The sequence below is a fragment of the Podarcis raffonei genome, chromosome 2 (assembly GCF_027172205.1).
Source record: "Podarcis raffonei isolate rPodRaf1 chromosome 2, rPodRaf1.pri, whole genome shotgun sequence".
Lineage (NCBI taxonomy): Eukaryota > Metazoa > Chordata > Lepidosauria > Squamata > Lacertidae > Podarcis > Podarcis raffonei.
The window spans coordinates 119,210,386-119,228,466 of NC_070603.1; positions in this window are offsets into that span (position 1 = coordinate 119,210,386).

The following is an 18,081-nucleotide window of genomic DNA, read 5'->3' on the forward strand; positions in this document are numbered from 1 at the left end:
ACAAACAAACCCCTGTTACAGTGGTACCTTGGGTTACATATGCTTCAGGTTACAGACTCTGCTAACCCAGAAATAATGCTTCAGGTTAAGAACTTTGCTTCAGGATGAGAACAGAAATCGCATGGCGGCGGCGCAGCAGCAGCGGGAGGCCCCATTAAGCTAAAGTGGTGCTTCAGGTTAAGAGCAGTTTCAGGTTAAGTACGGATCTCCGGAACAAATTAAGTACTTAACCCGAGGTACCACTGTACAGTGGAACCTCAGTTTTCGAATGTAATCCGTTCCGGAAGACCGTTCGACTTCCAAAACGTTCAAAAACCAAGGCGCAAAGGGCGGCCTGCAATTTCAGCGGAGAAAATTGAAAAAAACCCTCAGCAGAAGCCATTCAACTTCTGAGGCACGTTCAAAAACAGAAGCAATTACTTCCAGGTTTTCGGTGTTCGAAAACTGGAACGTTCAGCTTCCAATATGCTAGAAAACCAAGGTTGCACTGTACTTTAAATAAAGTCTGGCGATGCGTCTTGGAAGTTGGACGGTGTGTGGGGGTGGGGTTTGTTTCAAAAATTGGAATCAAAGCAGAACAGATCCTGAGGACAGTAAACATTTGAAAATATCCTGCCAGTTCTCCAGCAAGCAATTAAATTGCCAAAGGAGGCAGTTTTCCAGCTGCTTTTCAGATATATAAAAGTTTTGTGTCAGCACTCACCTTATGCAAAAACTACATAAAAATAGCATTTTCCTTGTTGTTGTTTTTTTAAAAACATTATGTACTGTTATATTCACCTTGTATTTATTTAAGCAGGCAGCAAACCGTCCTTTACAGATCTTTCTCCTCTGGATAGATTTGCATGCTGGTATGTTAGTGTGTTCAGGGTTGGTTTTAAGCAACAACAACAATAAACAATGTTAAATATTTCTCAGAGGAGGTTGTGCTTGGTTGGAGTGGTTCCCAGAGGCAGTAGTGCTTCTGAATATCTGTTGCTAGAAACTACAGGGGGGGAGATTTGCTGCTACACTCAGCTTCCAGGCTTCCCATCAGGTCATCTGCTCAGTCCCTGTGAGAAAAAAATGTTGGACTAGATGGGCCCTTGGCCTGATCCAGCTACCAGGCTCTCAAGCAATATCCCTCAGGCTGAAAATCCATTACAATCCTAAGGGACTGTTACCTTGCTTCCTGGCTGCAGTTCCCTATCCTCCTTGGCTTATGCAAATAACTAATAAGATCAAACAAATTGGCCTAAACCCTGAAAACCTTTTTATTGGAACTCTGAATAAGGCAAAAGCAATTATCACTCAGAGACTTTACGATGTCGAATTACAACAAGAAGACGCCCTACTCCCGGAGACGTATAAATGTTTAAAAGCTTGGCCTAATTTTACAACTGCCCCTTACTTAACTAACATCACTAACGAAGCTTATAGATGGGCTTTCTCTAGAGCCCGCTTTGAGACAATGCCCTCAGCAGTGCTGTACGGCAAATTCACGCGGGTACCAATGCATGTGCTCCTCTGCCCCTGTATGTCTAATAAGGTAGAATCTGTCACACACATCCTTCTATTTTGCGAATTTTATAGTGAAGAGCGAGTTCAACTTATTTTGCCACTTTTATCAAAATTTATACCCCTACAACATTATTTGGAATCCTCCCCCGAAATTCTACGAAAATACCTTCTGGAAGATTCCTCAAGCTCAATATCATATGAGGTGGCGAAATTTTGCACTTTAGTAATCAGGAAGCGTAAATCTCTTCTGTTGAATGGCACACTGCGAAGTTCCCTTGTGTAATCCTTTTTTTTTTTCTTTTCTGATGTTGTTGTTGATTTCTTTTTGTTTGATCTTGTGGTGTTTAGTGTCTCTGGCTTTTTGCCGTAATAAAACTTGGTATGCTACCAGGCTCTTATGCAGTATGTGGTATGTGAGCTGGATTCAGGTGGCCTGCGGCAGTATCTGTGGATATGTGGTTGAAGCCGGGAGGTAACACATTCCATCTCATTCCAAACATGGATAATAAAAATAATATTTTTTTATTTTTATATTTTTTTTGCTTTCCATTTATTTATTTATTTATTTGTAAGCCACGATAAAAACATTTCCCAAACCCTTTATCTAAAGCAAAGCTGCAGTCAAAACAATTAATATGACAGGAGAGGATAATCATAGCAATTAAGGCACAATATTGAAGCCTTTCTCTAATGGCACAATAAGGGCAATTAATTATTTCTGCTGTTGGGTAGCTGGAAAACAACAACAAAAAGTGCCATTTTTCTAAGCAACTTGCTCTGGGGAGCCCTGTGCTTTTTTTAAAAAAATGCTTTTTTATTAAATTTTCCACAAACAACAAATAAAACAATCTTTTACAATCAACATTTTGTGTCATCTTATTTACGGCGTGAAGATACGCAATGTAAATAAGATAATAATAATATTAATTTTATTATTTATACCCCACCTACCTAGATGGGTTTCCCCAGCCACTCTGGGTGGCTCCCAACAGAATATTAAAAACACGGTAAAACACCAAACATTAAAAACTTCCCTAAACAGGGCTGCCTGCAGATGTCTTCTAAAAGTCAGATAGTTGTTTATTTCCTTGACATCTAATGGGAGGGTGTTCCACAGGGCAGGTGCCACTTTGCCTGGAATTGAGAAGGCCCTTTGCCTGGAATTGTAAAAAAAAAAAAAGGTAAAAAGGTAAAGGACCCCTGGACGGTTAAAGTCCAGTCAAAGATGACTGTGGGATTGCAGTGCTCATCTCGCTTTCAGGCCGAGGGAGCCGGCGTTTGTCCGCAGACAGCTTTCCGAGTGATGTGGCCAGCAGGACTAAACCGCTTCTGGCACAACGGAACACTGTGATGGAAACTGGAGCGCATGGAAACGCCATATACTTTCCTTGGAATTGTACAGTTGGAAGGTCAACCCATGCAATGCAGGAATAGTCATGATTTCTGATTGCCTTTTATGGTATTACTGTTTGAATACTTTAAAATGTAAATTAGAAAATTAATAAAAATCAGAAAAAAGAAAAAAGTTAAAAACAGCTATCTGAAACACCCAATAAATAAATAGCTAGCTAGCACCAAGAAGAATCTGAAGACAGATCGAAACACATATCGACATCCTATGTATCCGGGTAAAAGGTAAAGGGACCCCTGACCATTAGGTCCAGTCGTGTCCGACTCTGGGGTTGCAGCGCTCATCTCGCTTTATTGGCCAAGGTAGCCGGCATACAGCTTCTGGCAAACCAGAGCAGCGCACGGAAATGCCGTTTACCTTCCTGCCAGAGCGGTCCCTATTTATCTACTTGCATTTTGACGTGCTTTCGAACTGCTAGGTGGGCAGGAGCTGGGACCGAGCAACGGGAGCTCACCCAGTCGTGGGGATTCAAACCGCTGACCTTCTGATCTGCAAGTCCTAGGTTCTCTGGTTTAACCCACAGCGCCACCTGCGTCCCTATCTGGGTAGGATTGTCTAAACATGAATGTTTTGAGCAGGAGCTGAAAAGAAAACAGCAAAGGCCTTGCCTGCCCAGTATCAAGAGGCAGGGAGTCCCAAAGAGCCACACTGAAAGATGGATTTATTACAAGTGCTGAACGAGTGTTACGGGGCATTTGTAGCAGTGTCAGTGCCGCAGGTTGAAGGTGCCAAGTGGGCATATATGGGGCAAAACAGTATCGCAGGTGAGCTGGTCCCAAGTTGTGAAGGGCTGTATATACTAACGGCAACACCTTGGGAGAAGAAATGGCTAAGGAGTAAACCCTAGACAAATCTGGAATGGAGTACAGTGGTACCTCGCAAGACGAATGCCTCGCAAGACGGAAAACTCGCAAGAATAAAGAGTTTTCCGTTTTTCGAGGTGCTTCGCCAGACGAATTTCCCTATGGGCTTGCTTCGCAAGAAGAAAGCCCATAGGGAAATCTCCAGGGACCTCTTTTAAAATGCTGGCGGTCGGCAGCAAAGCCCTCCTGTCCCCGGAGCTTGCAGGGCGGGAGGTGGGGAGAAGGGCTTTTCTTCCCACCGCCAGCCTTCAGAACAGCCTTCTGAAGGCTGGCGGTGGGAAGAAAAGCCCTTGTCCCCCCCCCCCAGCCTTCAGAAGAGGTCGGGGGACAGACTGTCCCCGGACCTGGTCTGAAGGCAGTTTCCATAGGAACACATTGATTGATTTGATTGATTTGATTGATTGATTGAGTTTCCATAGGAACGCATTGATTGATGGGAAACCGTGCTTCGCAAGACAAAAAACTCGCAAGAAGAAAAAACTCGTGGAACGAATTAATTTCGTCTTGCGAGGTACCACTGTACCTAAGGACATTGGATGGTGCCTTTAGCAACTCCTGCTGGTGCCAAATGCCTTGTTCTGCTTTCCTTTCACACTGGAGGTCTGCCCAGATGTATTGCTCTGCTTTCCTCTGGACCACATCAGTGAGGCCAAGAGGGTCGTCTGGGCACCCAGGACCTCCATACATGCTGCCCAGACTTGCACCTGGGCATGGTCACTTCTGCGCAGCTAAAAAACACAGGAGGCAGCAGTTGCACGTTAGTGTCTCTGCAGCCACAGCAGGCGCTGCGATTCTCTATCCATTTGACTTCACCCCCGGAGGCGCACTCCATTGTCGACAGATGCCAACAAAAATCGCATTTAAATTATTTGCATTCTGTGAGTCGCTCCGACAGCCTTGCCAGAGCCCTAGAAACTCAGTCATTAATTTTTTTTGCAAAAGGAGCAAAACGCTGAAAGCTTGTGCGCGATCTTTCATTCCCCCCGGTACTCGCGTCTTTACGCAGCCACCTTTCCCCCGTCTCTAACCAGGAGGATGTCAACACCAGCCGCCCTTCCGTACGTCTCTGTCTCCTCATCCGGAAACGGGCTTTTCACACGCTCTTTCTCTCTCCCACCCCAGCTTCTACGATCAGTTTTTCTTCTCGAAAGTCTATTGTGTGTGTGTTTTGGTGGGGGCGCGCGCCAGGTTCCCGGGGAAGAGACGGGTTCTTGGTGAGTTACAACTTTGAACTGCAAGCGGGGGATGGAAAACAATTGATCCCCAAAGTGGGGTGTGGGGAGGAAGAGGGGGATGTTGCATCGTTTCATGAAGCGGCCAGAGAGGGGCTCGATGGGGCGGCGGGTCGAATCATTTCTTTGCATTGTCTCCTAATGTCACAACCTAAAATAGACGTGCGAGTCCAGGAAAGATTCCGGAAAGGATAACCAAAATGATCCGGGCGATGCAACAGCTCTGCTGTGGAGGAAAGATTAGGAAGACATCTAGGCTTTTTTATTTTGGTGAAAAGGCAAGTCAGGGGTGTGGGACCTGGTTGAAGGGGTCTAGGACATAGCTGTCAACTTTTTCCCTTTTTTAAAGGGAAATTCCCTTATTCTGAATAGGATTCCTCGCAAGAAAAGGGAAAAGTTGACAGCTATGGTCTAGGATTAGGTATGGCTGGCTGGTTGGCTGTTGTAACCTTTCTCCTTCTGAACCAGGTTCTATTACTGCATACAATCAATGTACAATCTGTTGTGACGTGGGGTTTGTGATTTCAGCTCTCTTGACATAATATGCTGGAGACAGTTCTGTAGTAACACTTCTTTATTAAAGCAAACAAGACTGAGACTTAGGAAGGGAGAGCTACATTTATAGGGACAGGGAACTAGCTAGAAAGGATACATTTTGGAGGGAACAATATCAGGCAATCACAGTCCTGCCTTTTGGAGGAAACCAATAAGACAGAGGATCCAAATACAGCAGCTTAAATGAACCAATAGTAGCTGTACCCTCTGGAACCAAAAGGCAGTTACTTTACCCTAATGCAAATACAGACAATAATAATACAGATATAAAATCCTTTGACTCAATACACAACACCCCTCCCCCCTTAGTGAGCACAGCAGACGTAATCTCTCAGGTACTGTGGGGTCCTACAACTTCTACTTGATCTCCTGACAACAGGTGTTGCCGGTTCTGGATTGGATGTTACCTGTGGTGGGGGGGGTGCTATAGGGGTTTCGTCAGGAACAGATGGAGTCCCAGACATCGCAGGGTCCCCTACCTGTACCTCGTCATCCTGAGGACTAGCAGACCCTGGTTCACTTGCTGAAACCCCTGGTGACTGCACCTCTGGGCCATTTTCACTCTGGTCTTGCAGCTCTGCGTCGTTAGCCAGGGATGAATTATCTGACCCCTCCCTGCTGAGCGCCCGGCGCCTCAGCTAATCTATATGTCTCTTCCAAACTTGCCCATTTTCCAAGGTCACATAATAGGACACAGGTCCACTAGCCCGGGTGACCACACCAGCCACCCACCGCGAACCTCGTGAATAGTTCCTCACCCAGACCAGATCTTCAGGGGCGAGATACCTTGTTGTGTCAGTCTCAGCCTGGGGGGTTGCTCTTGAATTACGGTTTGGCATTTTATCCGGGTGGACATAATCCAGCACCGTTACCAGTCTTCTACCCAAGAGCAGCTCAGCTGGCGACTTGCCCGTCGCAGTACACGGTGTCGCATGCTGCAAAAATAACATTCGCGCGATGCGGGCTGACCAGTTACCCTCCATTAAGCGCGCAATGGATTCTTTGGCTGTTCTTACCATGCGCTCAGCCTGCCCATTGGAGGATGGGTGAAAGGGCGCGGATGTGACCCCTCTTATGAAGTTATCAGCCAAGAATGCCCTGAATTCTTGGGATACAAAAGCTGCCCCATTATCTGATACAATGGTCTCAGGTAACCCATGGGTTGCAAACAGCTGCCTCAACACCTTGATTACGGCAGCTGATGCCATGCTAGGGACCATCGCCACTTCTAACCACTTGAAATATGCATCGACGATAACCAAAAAGACCTTCCCCTGGAATGGCCCAGCAAAATCTAAGTGCAGCCGGCTCCAGGGAGATCTGGACTGCTCCCACCAGTGAACTGGTGCTCTGGCCACTTCTGGCCGCACCTCTTGGCATGCCTTGCATGTTCGTACCCATTGTTCTATGTTCTGGTCCATTCCAGGCCACCACACATAACATTGGGCTAGCGACTTCATCCTGACCATTCCCGGGTGTCCCATGTGAAGCGTCTCAAGAACCCTGTTTCTCAGTGGTGCTGGGATGATCACCCTATCTCCCCACAGGAGACAACCCTTATGCATGGACAACTCGTGCTGCCTTGTCGCATAAGGCCTCAATTTGTCTTCATGCGGACCACCTGGCCACCCCCTCCCCACCCAAGTGAGCACACGGGAGAGAACAGCATCTTTCCTCGTTTTCTCAGCTATATCAGTAGCCGTTACAGGAGCCCCCGGAAGTGTTTCCAGCATCATTATGTGCTCCGCTGGAGCAGGATCCTCATTGCTCCCGCCAGGAAGAGGCAATCGACTCAGCGCATCAGCGTGGCACAACCGTTTCCCCGGCACATGAGTCAAGGTGTACTGGAACCCGTTCAGGAATATAGACCAACGCAACATTCTGGGGGAGAGAATTTGTGGCGTTTGTTTGTTTGGGTTGAACAACCCTAACAGTGGTTTGTGGTCCGTTTCAATGGAGAAATGGTGACCATACACATAATCATGGAACTTTTTGATTCCTGCCACAATTGCAAGCGCCTCTTTGTCAATTTGAGCATAGTTGCGCTCCGTGGGCGACAACGTACGGGAATAGAAAGAGATGGGCTTTTCCGACCCATCCGGTTCCCTATGACTCAGCACCGCCCCCAGGCCGTATTGAGAGGCATCACATGCCAGGACCAGCGGCTTTGACTCATCATAATGAGCAAGGACGCTCCTGCTACTCAGCATTCCTCGCAAGGAGTCAAAAGCCTTCTGCTGCCCCTGCCCCCATCGCCACACATTCTTTTTCTGCAACAGTCTATGTAATGGTTCAGCTACCGAAGCTTTCTGGGGTAAGAACGAATGATAAAAGTTAATAAGTCCCAGGAATGACTGCAACTCCGTCTTGTTCTGTGGTCGTGGTGCCTCGATGATGGCCTTAATCTTAGCATCTGTGGGGTGGATGCCTGATGCATCAATTTTAAACCCCAAGAAATCCACAGTTGGCACCCCAAAACTGCATTTTTCCTTTTTCAGTTGCAACCCCACTTCCTTGAACTTGAGCAACACTGCACGGACACGCGCAACCAGTTCCTGTGGGTCTTTTCCAGCAATCAAAACGTCATCAAAAAATGGCAAGACCCCCGGCAGACCTCTTAACAGGCGTTCCATGAGCCCTTGAAAAATCCCTGGGGCCACACAAACTCCAAATTGTAATCTGTTAACTCTGAACGCCCCTTTATGTGTGACAATAGTCTGTGCTTCCGCTGATTGTGGGGTTACTGGCAGCTGTTGGTAAGCTTGTGCCAGGTCAATTTTGGCGAACACCATGCCCCCAGCCAGTTTAGCCAACAGATGTGATACGACTGGAATGGGGTATGAGTTTCCCCTGAGTGCCTTATTGATAGTACATTTGTAATCTGCACAGATCCTGACTTCCCCATTTGCTTTAAGGGGCGTGACGATTGGAGTCTCCCACTTAGCAGAGTCCACGGGTGAGAGAACTCCCTGCTTGACCAATTTATCCAGCTCTGCTTCGATCTTGGGTTGCAGTGCAAATGGCACTCGCCTTGGTTTGAGTCGGATTGGGGCCACCCCAGGGTCCAATTCGAAGTCAACTGGGGGCCCTTTATAACAACCCAGTTTTCCATTAAAGAGACCAGCAAATTCTTTGCATAATGCCTCGCTCATCTCAGGGCAGGTTTGGATTGAATTAAGCCCTGATATACTCAGTCCCAGGGCGGGGAACCAGTCAGTGGCCAGGAGACTGGGGCGACTGCCCTTCGCAATCACCAGTTTGAGTACCGCCTGTTTGTCCCGGAACTGTACTCTCACGGCACACATTCCCATGACATGGATGCGGCCCGCTGAGTATGACTGCAAAGTTGCCGGGAAGGGCTCCAGAGGGGGCAACTTACCCCTGGGGAAGAATGTCCTCGCAGTCTGGTCCGACACGATAGTGAATCCAGATCCGGAGTCCACCTCCATGTCGCACAGCTGACCCTCAATCTTCACCTTGACGTGTGCCTTGCCTTGCGCTGGAAACTGCACGACCCTCCCGTTGATCTCCGTTACGTAGTGGCAGTCCTTTAGAACATGGTTTGCCGTGGGCGGTGTGCGATGCTCCAGTCTAGGTGCTCCTGTCGCTCCCAACGCCGCCGATCTACAGACCCTGGCGATGTGACCTGTCTTCCCGCACGTCCGGCACATAGCATCCCGGAAACGACAACTCTTCCGCTCATGGTTTCCGCCACAACCAGGGCACCTGCCACGGTGATCTTTGTGCACTGTGCAGGCCTGACGCACTGACTCGACCCCACGGACTGGGCTTTGGCTCGGAGTAGCCTCTAGCTCGTCCATGGCATGTGCAACTTCTATCTGTGGCTTAGGGGCCTTGCGACTGGCATCAAGCTCCTCTCTTTCATAATTCTCTGTGGCGGTGGCCTCCTTCAAGGCTGAAGCAAGGGTAACCTCTTCTTTAGCCACGATGCGTCTTCTGGCTTTCTTGCTGCTCAGACCACCGATAAACCGATCCAGGAGAGTCTCTTCCAGATCTTGGAAGTCGCAGTGCTGAGCGAGCTTCCGCAGTTCAGCTAGGAATGCAGATACAGACTCCCCAGCACGCTGCTGCCTCTTATGAAACTCCAACCGCCGGGCCATCTTGGTCTCAGTAGGCGCCAAATAGCTTGTCAGGCAGGCAAGAATATCTTTGAGAGGTGTCTCACTTAGCTTCGCTGGAGCAAGCAATGCCTTGGCCAGCGTGAAGATCTCAGGCCCACAGTAGCTCAGGAATGTGGCCCTTCTTTTGTTGGCATCGGTGATCCCTTGAGCCACTGCGAAGAACTTGAAGCGTTCGACGTAGTCTTCCCACGTGTGGGGCTCTGATGGCTGGAAGGGCTCCAATACCCTTGGACTCTCCATTGTCCTGTGGGCAGGGTCGTCTTCTCAGCTGGCCAGTGAGTCTTGTTCTTAGCTACAATCCGGACTCTGAGGCAGGGCTGTGTTTAACCGCTCCTCAGCATTCCGGATCCCATCCTCGTCGCCAGTTGTTGTGACGTGGGGTTTGTGATTTCAGCTCTCTTGACATAATATGCTGGAGACAGTTCTGTAGTAACACTTCTTTATTAAAGCAAACAAGACTGAGACTTAGGAGGGGAGAGCTACATTTATAGGGACAGGGAACTAGCTAGAAAGGATACATTTTGGAGGGAACAATATCAGGCAATCACAGTCCTGCCTTTTGGAGGAAACCAATAAGGCAGAGGATCCAAATACAGCAGCTTAAATGAACCAATAGTAGCTGTACCCTCTGGAACCAAAAGGCAGTTACTTTACCCTAATGCAAATACAGACAATAATAATACAGATATAAAATCCTTTGACTCAATACACAACACAATCTATGTTCCCCTAAATGCCACGAACATCAGTGTTTAAATAGTTAATTTTTAAAACATTTCTAAAATGAAACCATGTTACTACCTCAGAACCGAATAAGTATTATAACTAGATGGAAAAGGTGCTTAATAATGGGAGCAGATACTTTGACGGGGCTCTGACTTGTTCTTCATTTCCTTTAAAGCTTTTTCTTGTCACTTTTCCCTAACACGCATTCATATTATGTCTTCAGAAATACATGCAATCAGTTCCCTGCCTTGAAACTCCTGACTCCCTTCGGATATAATAAGTTGCCAGGCTCCACTATTTTATACTTTTTCTAAACCTCTCTCCCTCCTGAAACATCTTTTAACATCATTTAACTGTCTCCCATGCTTTCCTTTAGTAGCTCTAATATTAAAGGTAAAGGTACCCCTGCCCGTACGGGCCAGTCTTGACAGACTCTAGGGTTGTGCGCCCATCTCACTCAAGAGGCCGGGGGCCAGCGCTGTCCGGAGACACTTCCGGGTCACGTGGCCAGCGTGACATCGCTGCTCTGGCGAGCCAGAGCCGCACACGGAAACGCCGTTTACCTTCCCGCTAGTAAGCGGTCCCTATTTATCTACTTGCACCCAGGGGTGCTTTCGAACTGCTAGGTTGGCAGGCGCTGCGACTGAGCGACAGGAGCGCACCCTGCCGCGGGGATTCGAACCACCGACCTTTCGATCGGCAAGCCCTAGGCGCTGAGGCTTTTACCCACAGCGCCACCCGCGTCCCAGCTCTAATATTAGGTTTCTGATATTTCCCCCGTGCCTTTGCTTAAAGGACTCTTGCTCGATCTTGTTGACTTGCTCTTGTCATTATTGTTGTTGTTTAGTCGTTTAGTCATGTCCGACTCTTCGTGACCCCATGGACCAGAGCATGCCAGGCACTCCTGTCTTCCACTGCCTCCCGCAGTTTGGTCAGACTCATGTTTGTAGCTTCGAGAACACTGTCCAGTCATCTCGTCCTCTGTCGTCCCCTTCTCCTTGTGCCCTCCATCTTTCCCAACATCAGGGCCTTTTCCAGGGAGTCTTCTCTTCTCATGAGGTGGCCAAAGTCTTGGAGCCTCAGCTTCACGATCTGTCCTTCCAGTGAGCACTCAGGGCTGATTTCCTTAAGAATGGAGAGGTTTGATCTTCTTGCAGTCCATGGGACTCTCAAGAGTCTCCTCCAGCACCAGAATTCAAAAGCATCAATTCTTCGGCGATCAGCCTTCTTTATGGTCCAGCTCTCACTTCCATACATCACTACAGTGATACCTTGGGTTACACACGCTTCAGGTTATAGACTCCGCTAACCCAGAAATATTACCTCGGGTTAAAAACTTTGCTTCAGGATGAGAACAGAAATCGTGCTTTGGCGGCAGCAGGAGGCCCCATTAGCTAAAGTGGTGCTTCAGGTTAAGAACAGTTTCAGGTTAAGAACAGACCTCCAGAACGAATTAAGCTCTTAACCTGAGGTATCACTGTACTGGGAAAACCATGGCTTTGACTATATGGGCCTTTGTTGGCAAGGTGAGGTCTCTGCGTTTTAAGATGCTGTCTAGGTTTGTCATTGCTTTTCTCCTAAGAAGCAGGCATCTTTTAATTTCGTGGCTGCTGTCACCATCTTGTCATTATAGAGTCTCACAAACACAGTGGAGAGATCAGCCAAGGTGTCCCCAGGATGAAAATGGAGGAGCAAGACTCTGTGAACTGCATGGTGAAGACTGGGTTTGGAGGGGCAGGAGTAGCCCCTCATGCCTCACAACCCAAGAGCGCCAGGGAATTCCACCTAAGGAGGCCGGAAGAACAGATCAAACAGGAAGAGGACGAGGGAAAGTTTCAGAGGTGGGAAACCCAGTGGGAGGAGTTCCTGAAGACAGCGGAGTCGCCCCACTCAAGCTGGGGGACCCCACGGTTGCCGGAGGAGCCCACCCCCTGGGACGACGCCAAGGTCTTCTTGGCCTCCTTTGAGCAAGTGGCCAAAGCCTGCCGCTGGCCCCAGGAAGAGTGGGTGACCTGGCTCCTGCCGGCCCTCCGGGGAGAAGCCGAGCGGGCCTTCAGCAGGCTGGAGGGCCGGGACAGAGAGGATTATGGGAAACTGAAGGCGGCCATCTTGTGGCAGGATGCCATGCGGAGGGAGAAGCAGCGCCAGCACTTCCGGCGCCTCTGCTACCAGGAGGCCGAGGGGGGCCTACAGCCGGCTCTGGGGGCTTTGCCACGGGTGGTTAAGGGTCGAGAAGCACACCAAGGAGCAGATCTTGGAGCTGCTGGTTCTGGAGCAGCTCCTGACCATCCTGCCCCGGGAAATGCAGAGCTGGGTGAGGGAGCACGGCCCCGAGACCTGCGCCAAGGCAGTGGCCCTGGCCGAGGACTTCCTCCTGAGGCAGCGAGAGGCTGAGAGAGAGGAGAAACAGGTGAGGCCGTTTCACAGCTGCCTCACACTGAGTCAGACCATCGGTCCATCCAGCTCAGTGTTGTTTGACACGGGCTGGCAGCAGCTGTCTAGGATACTTATTTGCATGTTTTGTCTTGTATTTTATTCTGTGAACCACCCTGAGATCTTTCGATGAAGGGCGGAATATAAACCTAATACAGTGGTACCTCGGGTTACAGATGCTTCAGCTTACAGACTCCGCTAACCCAGAAATAGTACCTCGGGTTAAGAACTTTACTTCAGGATGAGAACAGAAATCGCACTCTGGCAGCATGGCGGCAGTGGGAGGCCCCATTAGCTAAAGTGGTGCTTCAGGTTAAGAACAGTTTCAGGTTAAGAACGGACCTCCAGAACGAATTAAGTTCTTAACCTGAGGCACCACTGTAAGTAAATAAATAAATTTTCAGACTGGGAGTGGTTCCCAGCCCTACGTAGAGAGGCCAGGGATCGGGACCTGCACACAAGGCAGATGTAGAAGATACAAAGTTCAGTCCCTGGCAGCATCTCCAGGTGAAGCTGGGAATGTCTGCTGCCTGAAATGGCGGAAAGCTGCTGCCAGCCAGTGTTGACAATACTGAGCTAGGTAGACCAATAGTCTGACTCTGTATGAGGCAGCTACCTATGTAGCCAATGTGGAGTTTGACCATTCCCACAGGCAGAGTCATAGCTAGGTGATCTTGCGCCCCTAGCAGAACCATCCAGATTGTGTCCCCTAGCCACAGACAAATTAGTTCTTCTTTCCACCTCTCCTCCAACCCCCCCATTCAATTCACCCTCTATTAATAATAATAATAATAATAATAATAATAATAATAATAATAATTTATTTATTTATTTCTACCCCACCCATATGGCTGGGTTTCCCTAGCCGCTCTGGGCGATGTCCAACAAAAGATTTAAAAAACCATTTCTTATGAGGCAATAATCAATATTTATATTTATGAACATACAGTGGTGCCTCGCAAGACGAAATTAATTCGTTCCGCAAGTTTTTTCTTCTTGCGAGTTTTTCGTCTTGCGAAGCACGGTTTCCCATAGGAATGCATTGAAAATCAATCAATGCGTTCCTATGGAAAACGCCTTCAGACCAGGTCCGGGGACAGTCTGTCCCCCGACCTCTTCTGAAGGCTGGGGGGGGGGGACAAGGGCTTTTCTTCCCACCGCCAGCCTTCAGAAGGCTGTTCTGAAGGCTGGCGGTGGGAAGAAAAGCCCTTCTCCCCACCTCCCGCCCCGCAAGCTCCGGGGACAGGAGGGCTTTCCTCCCGACCGCCAGCATTTTAAAAGCCCCCAGGACAGCGGAGACTTCTCCGCTGTCCCGGGGAGATTTTAAAATGCTGGCGGGCGGCAGCGAAGTCTTTGCTCCCCCCCCCCCCCCGCCTTCAAAAGCCGTCGGGATAGCGGAGAAACGTGCTGCGCTTCTCCGCTATCCCGGGAAGGCAGGCGGGGGGAGCAAAGACTTTTGCCCCCTGCCGGCCTTCAGAAGAGGTCCAGGACCTCTTCTGAAGGCCGGCGGTGGGCAAAAGTCTTTGCTCCCGATGGCCAGCATTTTAAAAGCGGTCCGGGATAGCGGGAAAGCGCAGCGCTTCCCTGCTATCCCGGACCGCTTTTAAAATGCTGGCCATCGGGAGCAAAGACTTTCGGCCCCCGCCGGCCTTCCTGGACCTCTTCTGAAGGCCGGAGGGGGGCGAAAGGCTTTGCTCCCCACCGCTAGCATTTAAAAGAGGTCCCCGGAGATTTCCCTATGGGCTTTCTTCTTGCGAAGCAAGCCCATAGGGAAATTCGTCTTGCGGAACGCCTCAAAAACGGAAAACTCTTTCATCTTGCGAGTTTTTCGTTTTGCGAGGCGTTCGTCTTGCGAGGCACCACTGTATTTTTAGCTGCTTTTGCCTAGTGCTTTTGCTTTTTACCTAGTGGGGGCCCACCTCACCACCCCCTAGCTACGGCCGTGCCTACAGGGCAAGATCTTAAATTTTAAAAAAGGGGGGGAAACTAATTTTAATTCACAAATTTCAGTATCATAAAGCACAAAAATAGCAAAACAAACAGTTGCAGATCCCTGATGTGTTGCTGTGACAGTATATGATTGGAAAGAAGCGATGAGCATTAAAACTGGGTAAGCAGTAAAAAATACTGGTATTGGACATAAGGTACCCCTGCCCGTATGGGCCAGTCTTGCCAGACTCTAGGGTTGTGCGCTCATCTCACTCTAGAGGCTGGGAGCCAGCGCTGTCCGAGGACACTTCCGGGTCACGTGGCCAGCGTGACCAAACTGCTCTGGCGAGCCTGCACCAGCGCAGCACACGGAAACGCCGTTTACCTTCCCGCTATAAAGCGGTCCCTATTTATCTACTTGCACCCGGGGGTGCTTTCGAACTGCTAGGTTGGCAGGCGCTGGGACCGAACGACGGGAGCGCACCCCACTGCGGGGATTCGAACCGCCAACCATGCAATCGGCAAGTCCTAGGCGCTGAGGTTTTACCCACAGCGCCACCCGCGTCCCTGGTATCGGACACAGCCCCTCCCAAATCCAGGGTGGGTAGTTGGACCTTGTGGAACTCTCAAGAGGATCATTTATGTAAGTTGGGAATACAAACCGTACTGTGTCAAATTGACTCAGTGCAGTTTGGCCTCTCGCTCTCCATGTATCAGGCAACAACAACAACAACAATAATTTATTGAATTTATATACTGTCATATATCCGGGGGTCTCAGGGCAGTTTACAGAATAAAATCAAGATATAAAACCACAAATTACATAATGAAAATAAAAGCAACAACCCAATAGCCGCCCTCTCCACAAGCAAGACATGCTTATGCCAATACACAACCACTAAGCCCTGTGCCCAACTCACCATTCCCCTGTCATTTCCCCTACATTAATCCCCTAGTTTCCCCTTCCCACCCTAGGTAACTGTTGTAAGCTGCCCAGGAGGGTGGGGTATAAATAATAAAATTATTATTATTACTGTTCTAACTACTACAGACCCATTGAGTTTCCCACATTCAGGGGCCACTCAGTTTGGAAGCACGACCTGAATACAACAGGCCCGGACCAGAACAGTGGGCTCACCTGGTCCAGCACCCTGTTCTCAGTGTGCTCACCCAAATGCCCCACCATTACAAGACCTGAACGCACCAGCACGACTCTCCCTGTTTGTGATTCCCAGCGACTGGCATTCAGAGGCATATACAGCTTCTGGCAGTGAAGGGAGAACACAAGCCATTGCAGCTAGTAGCCAGTCACTAGTGTCGAAGGAATGGTTCTTCAACATCAGCTTCGTTGGACCGGTCATGTTGTGTGGATGCCTGATTGTCGTCTTCCAAAGCAACTGCTCTATTCCGCACTTAAAAATGGAAAGCGTAATGCTGGTGGTCAACAAAAGAGGTTTAAAGACTCTCTCAAGGCAAATCTTAAAAAAATGTAGTATAAACACCGACAATTGGGAAACAGTGGCCTGCGAGCACTCCAGTTGGAGAACAGCCTTTATCAAAGGTGTCATGGGCTTTGAAGACACTTGAACTCAAGATGAAAGAGAGAAACATGCTAAAAGGAAGGCACGCTTGGCAAACCCTCACCACGATCATCTACCGCCTGGAAACGTATGTCCCCACTGTGGAAGGACGTGTGGATCCAGAATCAGCCTCCACAGTCACTTACGGACTCACTGTTAAAACCGTGTTCTTGGAAGACAATCTTACTTGGTTATGAGGGATCTGTTACGAAAAAGGAGCAATGCAGCAGCGCGCTCCAGGTGGCTGGATAGCCAAACAGGATGTTGACGTTTGGGACTGTTCCGTGGGAACAAAGGAACAGTCTATTCACACCACTGAGCACCGGATGTTAGCTCAGAGTGCCATCTGACCTGTACTGGAAGTACATGGGAGGAGTTTTTCTCTCTCTGCTGTTGGTGTTAAGAGAGTGCAGACACGTTTCTCTGTACTGCTGGAAGGACAGAAATAAAGGCATGTAAATACATTTCTGTCTGTCTCTCTCCCCTCCCTGGGGATGGCAGGGGAGGAGTGGTGTGTTCTTCTCACGTTAGAGGAGGATCGCCGATTGAGATCTCACCTGATCTTGCCGGGAGTCGCAGACGGGGAGGTCAACAAGGAACTCAAGCCGGGTGCCTGGAGAGTGGCAAATTCCTCTGACTAAGGCTTGATTCCGACAACATCGCCAAAGAAGGCACTGATAGCTTTAACCTCCACTGATTTCTCCAGCTCCCTTTGCAAAACCAGATGCTGCCATTTCTTGTGTATGTCAGATGAAGATGTCCTGCCTTTTGTCTTTCCTGGATCTCCCACCATTCAGCTTCGCTGGACGTTAGTGTTATGGGCAGGAAAGAAGAACTTCCCTCTGTCCACGTTCTTCACAAAGCCAGCCAAGCTGGTGGCCCTCATTGCCTCTGTGGGAGGGAGTTCTGTAGTTTAACTGTGTGCACTGTGTGAAGAAGTACCTTATTTTGCCTGTCCTGACTATTCTGACATTTGGCTTCGTTGGGTGTCCACAAGTTCTAAGGTAAAGGTAAAGGTACCCCTGCCCGTACGGGCCAGTCTTGACAGACTCTGGGGTTGTGCGCCCATCTCACTCAAGAGGCCAGGGGCCAGCGCTGTCCGGAGACACTTTCGGGTCACGTGGCCAGTGTGACATCGCTGCTCTGGCGAGCCAGAGCCGCACACGGAAACGCCGTTTGCCTTCCCGCTAGAAAGCGGTCCCTATTTATCTACTTGCACCCGGGGGTGCTTTCGAACTGCTAGGTTGGCAGGCGCTGGGACCGAGCAGCGGGAGCGCACCCCGCCGCGGGGATTCGAACCGCCGACCTTTCAATCGGCAAGCCCTAGGCGCTGAGGTTTTTACCCACAGCGCTACCCACAAGTTCTAGTCACCTGCAATTAATCCAGAATGCGGCAGCTAGACTGGTGACTGGGAGTGGCCACCAGGACCATATAACACTGGTCCTGAAAGACCTACATTGGCTCCCAGTATGTTTCCGAGCACAATTCAAAGTGTTGGTGCTGACTGTTAAAGCCCTAAACAGCCTCGTCCTGTATACCTGAAGAAGCGTCTCCACCCCCATCGTCCAGCCTGGACACTGAGGTCCAGCGCCGAGGGCCTTCTGGTGGTTCCCTCGCTGCGAGAAGTGAGGTTATAGGGAACCAGGCAGAGGGCCTTCTCAGTAGTGGCGCCTGCCCTATGGAACGCCCTCCCAAGCCAATAAACAACT